General features: G+C 41.3%; 1 protein-coding gene and 1 pseudogene across 12 annotated transcripts in view; one reads left to right on the plus strand and one right to left on the minus strand.

Annotated features, from left to right (window-relative positions):
- The window catches only part of DLGAP1 (DLG associated protein 1), a 323,485-nt gene that overhangs the window by 291,527 nt on the left and 16,429 nt on the right, over window positions 1-15,529 (minus strand). The window lies entirely within an intron of this gene.
- LOC136133147 (cytochrome c oxidase assembly protein COX11, mitochondrial-like) lies at window positions 1,524-13,814 on the plus strand (annotated as a pseudogene).

Here is a 15,529-nt window from a genome sequence, read left to right on the forward strand (position 1 = left end):
AATGAAGAACCTAGGGTTAAGACAGGAATAAAGACACAGACCTACTGGAGAACGGACTTGAGGATACGGGGAGGGGGAAGGGTGATATATACATGTCTGTTTCTGATCATCACTGAATCCTTTGCAATTACACAGGGCCTGGCAACAGTAGGCATTTAATAAATAGTTTTTGAATGAATCAGTGAAAGAGCTCTTAAATTGGCAGGCTGTGGTGGGAGGGTAATGATAGCATAATTGCTACTAGTGAAATCATTTAAAGCATATGTTCTATGTTGGGTGTCAGGACTAGTCTTCTTGTTTATAAAATCTGACCATTTTATATCGTTCCCTTGTCATCACAGCTGTGATCTCGCTACTGCATGAAGATCCACTATTAAGCATTTTGCTTAGAAAATGAGCACGCAGGATGTTTTAAAATATCGTGAGATTTATTAAATTCAGAATTTAGTTTCCCCGGTGAAGACATTTTCCTTTTGAAAGGAGGGCACACCTAAAAACAATCAACTTAAGTTGCTGTGCTCAGGCAAATTACATCTTTGTGTACACAGAGAGCTTTCGGTAGGACCCCAGAATCAAGGTGGGTAATTAAAACCTGTCAAAGACAATGTGATGGGGAAAGATGAAGATGGACAAGTCTTTTGAATCATCCAAAAGAGCACAGCTTGATGGGCTTGAGTTTACAAAGCAGCAGCCTCCTAGAACAGGCTGTTAAAGGACGATCTCTGAGCACCGGAAGAAGCAGCTTGCGTTTATGAAGAAGTAGTATGCTAGGCTGACTGTGTTTTACTTTTATTTTTGAAGATTAACTTGGTCGATGGGTATACATATAACCTGCGCTTCCTTACGCAAAGTCATCTTTATAGAAAGAAAACAGGAGGAAAATATTTCTAAACGTTAACAGGACTGGTTTCCACTGATTTTTCTCACTTCTCTTCCTGGCAGCCATTCCGAACAACAAAAACAATAATACAACAAAAGAAAGAGAATTACCCAGAAATCACATTTTCAGCAAAACCAGCAGAACACCCACAAACTCCCAAATCGGAGTCAGGCAGAAAGCCAAGGAGGAAAGGGATAGGAAAGTGGCAGGTAAATGAGAGGTATGAAGGGGACCTAGCTGTAGCAGAGCTCGGAAAGCTCTGCCAAATACACCCTCCCCCGAAGTGAGGACCTCAGTCTGAGAGCATTGCAGCGTGGAAAGGCAGGGACTGATGTAGGTGGTGGAGGGTGAATGGGCAAATCTCACTAAGGGCCAGAAAAATTCTTTCTAAAAATGACTGTATCATTTCTGTCCCCACGTGACTGGTAACGTGCGGGGTCATCCATGAAATAACTGAGGGAGAAAAGAACTAGGTTTTGTCTGAGAGTCAGGGGATGTGTGAGTACACAGATGCGTCATACGATAAAGAAACAGTGGATAACTGTAGCAACAGCAAAGGAAGCCCTTGGTTCATGAATGCTTGAAAAATGACTGCCTACCTTCTGATTCTCTTAAACAAACAAACAAAAAACTTGTTCAGGCCATGGGAGGGCTCTGGCGTCCGGGATGAAGGCGCGTCGCTCCCTGCGGGTGGCCCTGGAATCACCCTGGGAACAGGACCAGGGCTGCGGAGAGGGTAGAGCCTTGTCTCCAGTCGGGGAGAAGAGGGACAGGGGGCGCCTAGAGGGAGCTGAGACGGCTCGGGACAGGGAGGCGCCCGAGGCTGGCGGTGCGGCGGCGGCCGCCGCGGCGGCCGAAGGGCACGAACCCCCTCACGCACGCACAGGACGAGGATTGGCGGCGGCCGAACAAGACACTCCTCACGAACTTGGCCGCTGCGGCCGTGGGCATGCTGGGGGGAGGGGGGTGTCCTGCGCCGCCGTGCCCCTTTACCGGCTCTACGGCCAGACTACTGGACCTGGAGAATCGGCAGTAGCAGGTCATGCATCAGACCAGACTGGAAACATGGTACCTGTTAAGGATCGCATCACTGAAGTCACCTTTAATGCAGATGTGCATGCAAGTCTCCAGTGGAACTTTAGACCTCAGCAGACAGAAATATACGTAGTGCCAGGGGAGACTGCACTGGCGTTTTATAAAGCTAAGACTCCTACTGACAAACCAGTAAACGGAATTCCTACGTACAACGTCGCACCATTTGAAGCTGGACAGTATTTCAATAAGATGCAGTGCCTCTGTTCTGTTTTGAAGAGCAAGGGCTTAATCCACAAGAGGGAGTAGATATGCCAGTAATTTTCTACATTGATCCTGAATTTGCTGGAGATCCAAGAATGGTGAATGTTGATCTCATCATTCTTTCTTATACTGGTTTGTTTTTTTTTTTTGTTTTTTTTTTCCGGTACGCGGGTTTCTCACTGTTGTGGCCTGTCCCGTTGCGGAGCACACGCTCCGGACGTGCAGGCTCAGCGGCCATGGCTCACGGGCCCAGCCGCTCCGCGGCATGTGGGATCTTCCCGGACAGGGGCACGAACCCGTGTCCCCTACATCGGCCGGCGGACTCTGAACCACTGCGCCACCAGGGAAGCCCAGCAGTCACTATTTTAAAAGCTCAAAATGGAAGAGGAATCACTAAAGCCCTAACAGCTTGCCCAAAGATTACAATCTGATTTCAGATTTGACAGTATTTTTCCTTTAAGATCTAGGGCTATTTTACATTGAGTCCTAAATAAGTACTTTGACATTTCAGTACCGTGAAATTTAAATAAAATGTATATCTAGTAGGCTTCTAGCATTTCTTGTGATAGTTCCAAGTCTCCGAATTTTAAAATGTAAGTGCGATTGTGAAGATTTACCGCCAGCAGAGTTCTTCTGAAAAAAGATGTATTAAACTGTTTGAATAGTAAAAAAAAAAAAAACAAAAAAACCCCCCAAACCAAAAAACTTGTTTAAATAAGAGTAACATAAAAGGAACATGTGTGCAGGTCCTCTAGGGAATATGGAAAACAGCAGCCACAAATTTCTTATAAATAATGAAAATGTACCAGGAAAATATGTTGCCACGAAGTTTAAAAGCATAACCCAAATAGAAACAGTAATTCATGAAGCAATTACAGCTATAAACGAAGATCACAAAGCAGAATGATAAGAACTCAGGGAAAAAAGTGAGAAAACGAAGGTTGCTGGTAGACAGCTGGAGGATGTGAAATAGGAACTGGCAGAATTGAAGGAAAGGAAGGTCAATAAAGGGACACAAAAGACAAGAACGAAAAGAGCACAGAAATGGTGCCGAGAAAAAAAGGATACAGAAGGATTAGAGAAACAAGGCAATATAGCCAACATAGGCATAGCTGTGATTCGCAAAGAAAGTCAAACCAATGGAATAGAATAATTATCTTAAAATATAAGGCAAGAGAGCTTTTCTGAAATAAAAAGTCTAAAATCTATTTAATGAAAAGGTAACCATTTTATCAGTGAGACGTCATTCAGAATGGTCAGTGTAAAGAAATGTCTCAGAAAAAGTTTTGAAAAGAATCCTTTAGGTGGTCAAGCAAAAAGATGAAATGAGGTTAAGGGAGAGAAAATGAGGTGGACATTAGACTTACCTGCAGAAACATGTAACCTGAGCACAGAACAGAGCAGCATCTACAAGAGACTGAGCTAAGAAAGCAGGAGCCGACGATTCTCTGTCTAGTTAAGCTCTTTCCAATGTAAAGACTCAAGTAAAAAGAGCTTTGGACGTGCCAGAATTTGGGTCCTATTGCGCAAATGAACCTTTCTAGGGGAAAATCCTAGAGGATGGGCTGTAGACAGACATGAAACAGAAAATGTCAACAGAAAAATGTCATCAAAGAATCAGTGGCCAACACCCCCATGTTCATTACAGCACTATTCACAATAGCCAAGACATGGAAGCAACCTAGGTGTCCACTGATGGATGAATGGATAAGGAAGATGTGGCATGCATATATATATATTTACTCAGTCATAAAAATAATGAAATATTGCCATTTGTGACATGGGTGGACCTTGAGGGCATTATGCTACGTGAAACAAGTCAGACAGAGAAAGACAAACACTGTATGATCTCACTTACATGTGGAATCGGAAAAAAAAAACCCTGAGCTTATAGATACAGAGAACAGATTGATGGTTGCCAGAGGCGGGGGGTGGTGGTTGTGGGAAATGGTGAAGATGGTCAAAAGGTACAAACTTCTGGTTATAAAATAAAGAAGTCCTGGGGTGTAATGTACAGCACGGTGATTATAGTTTATAATCCTGCACTGCGTATTTGAAAGTTGCTAAGAGAGTAGATCTTAAAAGTTCTCATCACAAGAAAAAAAAATTTAAACTGTGTATGGTGACAGATGTAAACTAGACTTATGGTGGTGATCTTTTTTTAAAATTTAATTTATTTATTTTTCTACAGCAGGTTCTTATTAGTTATCTATTTTATACATATTAGTGTATACATGTCAATCCCAATCTTCCAATTCATCCCACCGCCACCACCACCCCCGCCCCGGCTTTCCCCCCTTGGTGTCCGTATGTTTGTTCTCCACGTCTGTGTCTCTATTTCTGGTGGTGATCATTTTTACAGTATATACAAATATTGAATCATTATGTTGTACGCCTAAAACTAATATAACGCTATATGTCAGTTATACCTCAATAACAATAAAAAAAGAACCAGTGGCCAAAATCTACCTCAACACATTTTAGAAGAGGTATATCATTTTCATGGATTTAAAAGGAATACCTTTATGATCTGATATGACATGAAGTTTCTGTAGCTATACATATGTAGATATACTTTAAGAACTTTTTTCTATTACTAGTTTGTTTTACTTTTTTTCTAAATCCTTAATGGCTGTTGAATATTATAAAATGTCTTTTATGCATATATTGAGATAGTCATGTGTGTTTTCTCCTTTAATCTCCTAGTTGCTGTGAATTGTATGAATATTTTTTTTCTAATGCTAAGGCTTCCTTTCATTAGCAAATAAATCCCGTCTGGTCATGTTATTTTACATTATTTATAATTAGTTAATTTTATTGAAATATTTATTAAGAATTTTTGCATCAGGTTCGTGAGAGAAATTGCATTACAATTTTCCTTTCTCAGACTGCCGTCATCTAGTTAAGATTATACGAAGTCCTAAAATGAACTGGGCATCTTTTCTTTGTTCAGATCTCTAGAAGAATTTTTATATGACAGGGATTAACATATTCTCGCTGGTTTCATGAAACTATCTGGGTCTGGTCTTTCTCTTTCTGAGTAAATGTTAAACTAATGTGTCCGTTTCTTAAACTGTTATGGATGTATTCATGGTTCTTGTTTTTACTGAGTTTTGAATACTTTGTTTTATTATCAATTATCTATTTCTGTTCTAGTTCTGTTATCAATTATCTGTTATCAATTAACTGTTATCAATTATCTATTTCTGTTCTGTTCTATAATTTCTATAATTATCTATTTCTGTTCTAGTCCTACGATAGATTTAATATCTACTGTAAATTTATCCCTGTTCCTGTCTTCATGCCTAATAGTGTTTATATTATGCTTTCTTTTTCTCTTTTTGGTGAGCTTATTCAGAGGTTTAGTGATATCAGTATCTTCAAAGAACAGCAATAACACAAAAATATTTACAGTGATTATCTCTGGGTGATTTTGATTCTCTTCTTTATTTTCTTATGTATTTTACAAAATTTCCCCAATAAACGTATATTATGAACCTCCCCAATAATACCGGTGATAAACCGATACACTTTTGAACAGTCCAAAAGTGGACTGAATAGGAGATTCACAACTGGTTGAATGGCTTTTCCTAGATGGTATATAAATAATTTCAAGAAAAAGTGGAGAGTGGTCTTTAGTGGTATGCATAAGCCTTTCTTTTTGGCCCTATTCTGAACAGTTTTTTAATCATCAACTTCCATGATGATATATTAGACACTATTATGAGATTTAGAATATAATACATCTTGGGAAAATATTTAAAATGCTGGATTTCAGATTTAGTATTTCTCCAGTTTTGACAGTGAAAGCATTCTTTCTGGTCGTCCAAATGGCACTTTTAGGTGGGTGAATTAGAAACAACCTGTCCCTTCCACAAGACTCTACTGTCATTTTCTGGAAAATTACGGTAATAAATAAATAACTAAGATAACTACTAATATAAATGATGTTCTCTAGAATTAGACTGTGCATAATAGTAAGGAGTGACCTTGGGCTAGAAAGACACATTTGTATTTATAAGATGACATTTAATAAAGATAAACATAATAGTCTACATTATGTTAAACCACCTAAGCGCATAGTACAAGGTAAGACAAACATGTCAAAATGATTTCATGTGAATGAATGGCTCACAGTTTTTTCTGAGTATGAGACAGGTTGGCATGGCTGCCAGACGAGCTGGTACCTTGATAGAAGTAGGGTATTCATATCCAAAGATTTTCAAAGGGTGCTGTGAAGTCCAAATTCAACTGAAATATTGTTCACAAAATAATATCATAAGTTAAGAGAGATGCTGCTTTTCTTGGAACAAAATACAATTTGTCTGTTGTCAGCTAAAAGAGCTTGATGTCCTATTCTCAGAGAATTGCTGAAGGAACTAGGTATTTTGAAGATAGAGCAATGAAGACTTATGGGCGAACAATAGTTTTTTTTTTTTTTTTTTGCGGTACGCGGCCCTCTCACTCTTGTGGCCCCTCCTGCTGCGGAGCACAGGCTCCGGACACGCAGGCTCAGCGGCCATGGCTCATGGGCCCAGCCGCTCCACGGCATGTGGGATCCTCCTGGACCGGGGCACGAACCCATGTCCCCTGCATCGGCAGGCGGACTCTCAACCACTGCGCCACCAGGGAAGCGAACAATAGTTTTAATCAAACATTTGAAGGACTGCCTTGTAGAAGAAAAATTTGATTTATTTCACATAGCTCTACATCCAAGTTAAAGAAAGAGAGGTGGGCTTGGACTCACGACAGAGAAGAATCTTCTAAGAAGGGTGTCAAGAATGGAAACTGCTTCTGGGGTGAAAATTCAGGGACCCTTTCTAGAGGCCATTTGATAACGTGCAAAAAGCCTTACCATTTGGCATTCCCATCGGCCCAGCGAATCCAGGAATTTCTACTGATTAAGTAATTGGATGCTTCCTGAGGCATTTGTAACAGTGAAAGATCTGGATAGGTTACTAAGTAAATACAGGAAAAGAAAAAAAGAAACGTGAGGGGAAAAAACAAACAAACAGAGCAGAATGGGGGCAAAGAGAATGAACTCAAAGCAACAGAAACTACTGTTACAAGTACAGGGGTGGAAAGGAGCATGAGATATTATTAGAAAATCGCCAGTCAAAATAGGGTTGAATGCAGGCCACTGAGGCAATGGCCCAATTTTTTTGTTAATTAGATGAGAGAATTGTGATTGCTAAAATAAAACTTAGATTGAGGATCTCTAGTGAAGTGAGGTCAACAAAAATAGCTAATAAATGGGAAATTACTTTAGTCCTTTGCAAGTGAAGAAACCTATTACTCATGGGTGTTAAATGGTTTGTAATGTAGAGAAAGGAAACAGATTCCTCTGGAGGTTATTCACTATAATACTGCATCAATAGAGGACTTCAGGATGTAATATACCGAGGAAATGCTGGCTTTGGAAGCGTGCGTTCCATGCTAGACCATAGTCCAAATGTTTGTGATTGTCTCCATCTGAAAACAACGGAAAGGGTAAACAAGTCTCTGCCGAATAATTATTCAAAATCAGAATTTTTAAATTATTTGAAGATACTAAGATTTACTTGCACTTCTTTTTTTTTGAATTTAAGACGAGTGCATAATATTTGGGAATACTAACCAGAAAAAACTGTCCACATTTTATTGAAAAAGACGTTTAAGGCATTATTCATAATGGTGAAAAATGTAAAAAAAAAATTCAAATGCGAAATAATTGAGAAATCAGTATTCTAACCATGGTGTGTTAGCATACTTTAATAGCCACAATATTTTTATTAAAATGCTAGACATTAAAAATAATAAGCATTTATTAAAATGATAAGCATATATATGCATACAATGTATATACACAAAATGATACGTTATGATAATAATGAAACTACTGGCAAATTAAATAGTTACTTCTTTTTTTTTTTTTTTTTTTTTTTTTGCGGTATGCGGGCCTCTCACTGTTGTGGCCTCTCCCGTTGCGGAGCACAGGCTCTGGATGCGCAGGCTCAGCGGCCATGGCTCACAGGCCCAGCCGCTCCATGGCATGCGGGATCTTCCCGGACCGGGGCACGAACCCACGTCCCCTGCATCAGCAGGCAGACTCTCAACCACTGCGCCACCAGGGAAGCCCAAATAGTTACTTCTTAATTGCCAGATTCATTGATAGACTTTTCATTCCAGGTCTGACTCGACCCCTCTTTGGTAGTTGACCTTGTTCAACTTTTCCTATTTCTTGAAATCCTGATCTCCCTTTACTTCCAGGCTGTTTTGATCTTGCTGACCCATTAGCATGGTTTTTCCTTTGCTACCTGTCTGTGTTTAAATATCTGTGTAACCTAGGAAACTGGTCTGTGCTGCCTCACCTTCTAACATACATGTCCCAATGTGATCTCATTCACTCAAACTTACCTCTACCTTCTACGTGATAACTCCCAGCTAATCCTTCTCCAGCCCTGACAGCTTCCTGAACTCCAGACTCATAAATTCAGCTGCCTTCACTTTTCTGTCTTCCTCACCTGAGGACTTTTGACTAACCTGGCACCTTAAAGATACGGTAGAAAGATACATTTACTTCTCTCCATCTTTATTGCTTCTAGCTTTGTCTGAACCACAATCATCTCTTGTCTGAATTATTATGATATCCTCCTAAATAATATTCGGATAAGTGAAGGCTTGCCTATGGGACACCTTCAACTGGATATTCTATAGGCACATCAGATTCAAGATGTCTAGAACTAAATCATCTTTCCCATCCCAACTTATTTTTTCTCCCAGATTACCTATCTCAATTGGAGATACTGACATACATCCAATTCTTCAAACCATAAATTGGTCTTCATTTCTATTCTTCTCTTTCCTGACAACCAAGTCATTCAAGCTCCAAGCCTAGGCAATTCTATATATTTTAAACATGTTTTTTCCTTTTGAATGGGTAAAGAAGATGTGGTACATATATATAAGGGAATATTACTCAGCCATAAAAGGAACGAAACTGGGTCATTTGTAGAGATGCGGATGGACCTAGAGTCTGTCACACAGAGTGAAGTAAGCCAGAAAGAGAAAAACAAATACTGTATATTAACGCATATATGTGGAATCTAGAAAAATGGTACAGATGAACCTATTTATAGGGCAGGAATAGAGACGTAGATGTAGAGAATGGACATGTGGACATGGGGGGGAAGGGGAGGGTGGGATGAACTGGGAGATTAGGTTTGACATAAATACACTACCATGTGTAAAATAGCTAGTGGGAACCTGCTGTATAGCACAGGGAGCTCAGCTCGGTGCTCTGTGATGACCTAGATGGGTGGGATGGGGGGTGGGGTGGGATGGGGGGTGGGGTGGGAGGGAGGTCCAAGAGGGAGGGGATATATGCATACATATGGCTGATTCACTTCATGGTACAGCAGAAACTAACACAACATTGTAAAGGAATTATACTCCAATAAAAATAAAAATTCTTACCATCAGCATCCCTCCTCTCTCCCACTATGGTAAGAAATCCTTGAGGCTAGAAGCTGTATTTTTCAACTTTGTATGCCCAGTCTTTTTTTTTTTTTTTTTTTGCAGTATGCGGGCCTCTCACTGTTGTGGCCTCTCCCGTTGGGGAGCACAGGCTCCAGATGCACAGGCTCAGCGGCCATGGCTCACGGGCCCAGCCGCTCCGCGGCATGTGGGATCTTCCCGGACCGGGGCACGAACCCACGTCCCCTGCATCGGCAGGCGGACTCTCCACCACTGCGCCACCAGGGAAGCCCTGTATGCCCAGTCTTTAACAGAGTGCCTGACATGTAGTTAGTGCTCACAAGTATTTGATTTAAAAATTATATTACATGCAGCAAAAGGCAAAAATACATGCAACATGTTAATTGCAAATGTGTAAAATGTATGTATTTACATATAGATATTGGAAAGATGTCCTCAAGTGATATGAAGAATTGGCATTTTAGTGTAAGTTTAAGTGAATATTAAACATTCTAAATTTTAAAAAAGCAGCAAATATATAACACATAGGCAAAGAGGAATCTAGACCCAATAGTTTAAAATGGCTTAAAATAGACTAACATAGTTTAAATAGTCTAAATAGTCAGATAGTTTTAGATAATCTAACAAACACAGAAGTTGATGCCCTTTTAGTCCATCTCCGCGTGAAAGAAGTCTCCAGGACCACTGAATGCGTACATTGATCTCATTTAGCTGATATGCTCTGGGCAGATGATTTCACACACTTTTCATACAAAGTTTCAAAAATGATTAGGTTAAAAAAACATATCACAGATGAGGTGGTAGATTCTGTGGCAGGTGGCATAATGGCTCGCCAAAGATGCCCACGTTTTAAGCCAGGTAAACTGTGACAGTGTTACCTTACATGGCAAAAGGGACTTTGCAGAGGTGATTGAGTTAATGATTTTGAGATGGGAGATTATCCTGGATTGTCCAGATGAACCCAATGTAATTACAGGGGTCTTTGTAAGTGAAAGAGGGAGGCAGGAAAGTCAGAGAAGACGACGTGACCACAGAAGCAGAAATTAGAGTGATGTGACTGCCGGCTCCGAAGATGAAGGGGGAGCCAGGCCTCAAGGAATACAGGCAGCCTCTAGAAGCTGGAAAATTGGCAAGAAAATGCATTTTCCCCTAGAGCCTCCAGAAAGGACACAGCCCTGCTGATATGATTTTAGCTCAGTGAGACCCATTTCAGACTTCTGATCCCCAGAGCTGTAAGATAATAAATTTGTGTTTAAACCATTAGATTTGCAGTTACTTGTTATAGCAGCAATAGGAAACGAGTACAGATGCTGTAGGATTTCACTTCCTCAAAAGCCTGACTAAACGAAATTGTGTCCTCTAACGGTAACTTCTGCAATGTCTCTTAGATCTGCTGCCTTGTTTCAGTTCATGTTGGTACCGGCACGTTTTCACACTCAATAGTAATAATCATAGCATTTCTTGAGGCATTATATAATATATAATGCTCCCTTTCCAAGCGTTGTCCTACGTCTTTTATATTACATTCACCCATTTAATCCTCTCAAGACCCTTACACGATAGGGATTATTATTACCACCATATTACAAAGGAGGAGCCCATGGCAGAGAGAGGTTAAATAACTCACTCAAAGTTGCCTAATCTGTAAAACACAGGGTTTGAACACAGCTGTCTGGATCCAAAGCTGTACTTTATCTTCCTAAAACTGACTGCATGCCTTTGAATGGCATGACTGTCACTAAAAGTGCCCTCGTCACCAATTTACTATTTATATGCACTCTGTTGTTAACTATTATGGTAGACAGAATTTTGACTCCCATGATCTCTAACCCCTGCTGTCACACCCGTGAATATGTTCTGGTTCATGGCCAAAGGGACTTTGCGGATGTCAGTAACGTTACTGATCGGTGATCTTAAAATAGGTCGATTATACTGGATTAATCTGGGTGGACCCACTGTGATCACGTGGGCCCTTAAAAGAAGAGGGGTGTTATGTCTATGCTATGTCTATGTTACCATAATAAAATAAAAGTGAAAAGTAAAAGAAGAGTTTTCTCCTGGCTGAGGGCAGAAGAGAAAGTCAGAGAGATGTGGCAGAGAGAGTCAGAGGGATTCAAAGCACGATCAGAGGTTTGATACGACGTTTGGTGGCTTGCAGATGCAAGGACCTCAGTTGTACAGCCGCGGGGAACTGAATTCCGCTATCTGCCTAAATTCATTTGGAAGTAGAATCTTCCCCAGAGCCTGCAGATGAGAGCCCAGCCCAGCTGATATCTTCATTTCAGCCTTGGAAGGCCTTGAGCACGCCACTCAGCTGAGCTAGACTGTGCCCAGACTTCTGATCCATGGAGATGTTGACCTTTCTAAACTCCTCTCCCACGAGACTCTGAACTGAGCTGGCTGGTGAAATAACTACTATGATGTTGTGAATTCTATTTCTTCTTCTCTCCCTCTCTCTGTGCCTTTCCTCTCTCCTGCCTGTGATCCATCCATCCATCCATCCATCCATCAATCCACTCACCCCCCCACCTACTTGCCTATTAACCTATCCATCCATCCATCCACCCACTCACCTATCCACCCACCCATCCATCACCCATCCGTCCGTCCATCCATCCATCCATCCATCCATACATACATACATACATACATAAATGGTGTCTGTTAGGCACTAAGTCAGGCATGGGAGATACAGAGCTAAATTACTGAGAGATTAGTAAAAATGGGCAAAAGCTAAGAGAAATCCCTACCAATGTGCTTCCAAAGGAATGATACCAAAGCTTCAGAGACATAGTGTTTCAAATGGGGAAACCTTTCTTCTTTATCCTCCCTTTCCTAAACCCCAGGTTGGAATTTTTGTCCTATCAACCTCCATATTCCTTGTTCAGGTATCTTCATACTGCTTCTTACTTTGCCTTGTATTCTATTTATCTAACCACCCAGTGTCCCACTAGACTACAAACTCTCTAAGAGTGTGAGCTATTTTACAAATCTTTGAATTCCCCTCTTATCTCAGCTTCAGCCCTTGTACACAGCAGAACCTCACTTTTTGTTACTTGAATTGATCACTCAGGAAGAGCTCCTTTACGATAAATCCTATCACACACTTTACTTTGTAACAGGATCTCCAAGTTCCAACACAGGATCTATCTATTTCAGGTAACAGGCACCCACAATAATAATTCTTGAAAAATTCCCCATTCCTCAAAGTATTCTAAGGCTATAACCCAAAAGGCTTTTCTAATGAGATGTCACAAGGAAGAAGGAAAGTCATCAGCTTTAACTTTTTAAGGAAAAAGCTAATTAAAAAATTTTTTTCTTGAAATATAGTTGGTTTACAATGTTGTGTTAGTTTCGGGTATAAAGTAAAGTGATTCGGTTATATCTATCTATCTATCTAGTCTTTTTTTACATTGTCTTCCACTATAGGTTATTACAAGATATGGAGTATTAGTTCCCTGTGCTATACAGTAGGTCCTTGTTGGTTATCAATTTTACATATGGTAGTGTGTATATTTTAATCCCAAACTCTTAATTTATCCCTCTCCCCCTGTCCCCTTTGGTAACCGTAAGTTTTCTTTCTAACTCTGTGAGTCTATTTCTGTTTTATAAATAAGTTCATTTGTATCCTTCTTTTAGATTCCACATACAAGTGGTATCATATGATGTTTGTCTTTCTCTGTCTGACTTCACTTAGTATGATCATCTCTAGGTCCATCCATATTGCCGCAAATGGCATTATTTCATTCTTTTTTATGGCTGAGTAATATTCCATTGTATATACGTACTACATCTCCTTTATCCATTCATCTGTGGATGGACATTTAGGTTGCTTCCATGTCTTGGCTATTGTAAACAGTGCTGCTGTGAACATTGGGGTGTGTGTGTCTTTTGGAATTACGTTTTTCTCCAGATATATGCCCAGGAGTGGGATTGCTGGATCATCTGGGGGAAAAGCTACCTAATTTTAAGGATATCATAATTTAAACTTGTTAGTAGCCCTTTATGTCTTCTGGGGACATGCTAAAAGCTAAGGACTTTTCTCCAGAACAGGATGAACACAAACAACCCCCTCCTCAATGTGTTAAATTCAGGAGTTCACGACCCCCTAGAGTCCGTTCTTGGGGACTACGTGTCCTATCTGTCCACAGTCGCAGGCTAAGAGCACTGAATTAGGTGGATGGGTGTGCCCTGCCTTCCTGCATCTGAGTTCTCCTCCACCCCATCCAACGGTCTTCTCAAGGTAGGATTACTTCCAAAGTCAGTCAGATGTGCAAGCTCGTCACTTCTGCTTCTGGGCAGCCCCGGCACCATAAGTAACCTTCCTGAGATGCTTCAGGCCTGGAAACCCTCTTCCTCTGAGGGTCTGTATTAGGGAGGCCTGGCTTGTAAGCTTTTCTAGAAAGGCCTATTCTGGAAAGCAAGCTTTCCAACTGGCCTGCCACCAATGGCATTTTTCTGCCTTGTGGGGCTGAAGCAATCTCTTTCTAGGCCTCAAAGTTGGCCAAAGAACACTTGGTTTCAGAGAACAGTGTGAGAAAATACGGCTTTTGACGTTTGGAAAGTAAACAAATGTGGCCAGACGGCATGTTTTTGGTAATACCGGTTACGTTAAAACAGAAGACTACAACGTACGTGCTGGTTATTATTCCATGAGATTACTGCCTCTTACCTAAGCAGGTGACTCTTATTTCCAACTCAGAATGGTGTGCTAAGTCTCTCATTGACACCCATCCATTGGTACATTGATTTATTTCATAGGCAGCAGGGAGGTGCCCACTCTTCTCAGTGAATAGGGCTGAAGTAAACACTGCCCCCAAATAACCCGTAGCGAATACTCCAAGGGCCTCTCTAGAAAGCTCTTGCTGTTTGGTCAAAGGCAGGAGAAGGTGAGGCATGCAGGAGTGCCTCAGGTAACGTGCAAACGGTACCTGTTGTCGGGGGGAGGGGGGCCCGTCTGATTGGCACCAGCCGTGCGGCTGGCTGTAGCAGATAATACCATGCATCGCCAACTTCTGAACCCATTGGCACCCAGCGGCAGCTCCCAGGGGTGCCACAACATTGTAATTTACAAATCACCGTGAGTAGGAGAAAATTTTGGCAGCCCTCTTTCATAAATGAGAATCACACGTGAGGGTTACTGTCCGAGCGAGAGCTTCGGCCCAAAGCTCAGAGTGTGAATGGAAGTGCTGTGCTGCGTACTGCCCGGGCAGCTCATGGTCAGTCAGGTACAAAAGGCAGAGTGGGAGCTGAGCAGGCTCCTTGGAGGGGCCAGAGCCAGGGCGGATGGGGAGATCCAGGGAAACACTGTGCGTTCTGCGCCCAGAGCAAGGCCCCAGGCGTGGCAAGTCCTGATAAATGGTGGGTGAGAATCTGGACAAAATCCCAGGCTAGTTCTTGTGTTTCTAGTCAAAAATTAGTTGTGCTTTTTGAACGCTAGGTACCTTAAAGAACTTACTCTTCACAATAACTCGGCAAGATATTTTTCTAAAGGAAGAACTAGAAGATGTGAGTGGTGAAGTGGTTTATTTGATGCCATTGTCCTGAGTAGGAGGCGGAAAACAGGCATTCCCACGGCAGCTCTCACCGGGGCACCACCTCTAAGCGCTGGGACATCACAACACGATGTTACCTTCTTGGGGCAAAGCCCAAATCTAGTAGAACTCAGTATATTAAAATAGACAAGAAACAGCTAGAACCACGCAGTCCAATAGAACTTTCTGTAGTGACGGGCAGGTTTTATATCTTTGTTGTTCAATATGGTAAACACCAGTCACATGTGACTACTGAGTACTAGAAATGTGGCCATGGTGACCGAGGGGCTGAATCTTTCCTTTTATTTAACTTTAATTAATGTAAATTTAAATAGCCACACGT

The sequence above is a fragment of the Phocoena phocoena genome, chromosome 13 (assembly GCF_963924675.1).
Source record: "Phocoena phocoena chromosome 13, mPhoPho1.1, whole genome shotgun sequence".
NCBI classification, from domain to species: Eukaryota; Metazoa; Chordata; class Mammalia; order Artiodactyla; family Phocoenidae; genus Phocoena; species Phocoena phocoena.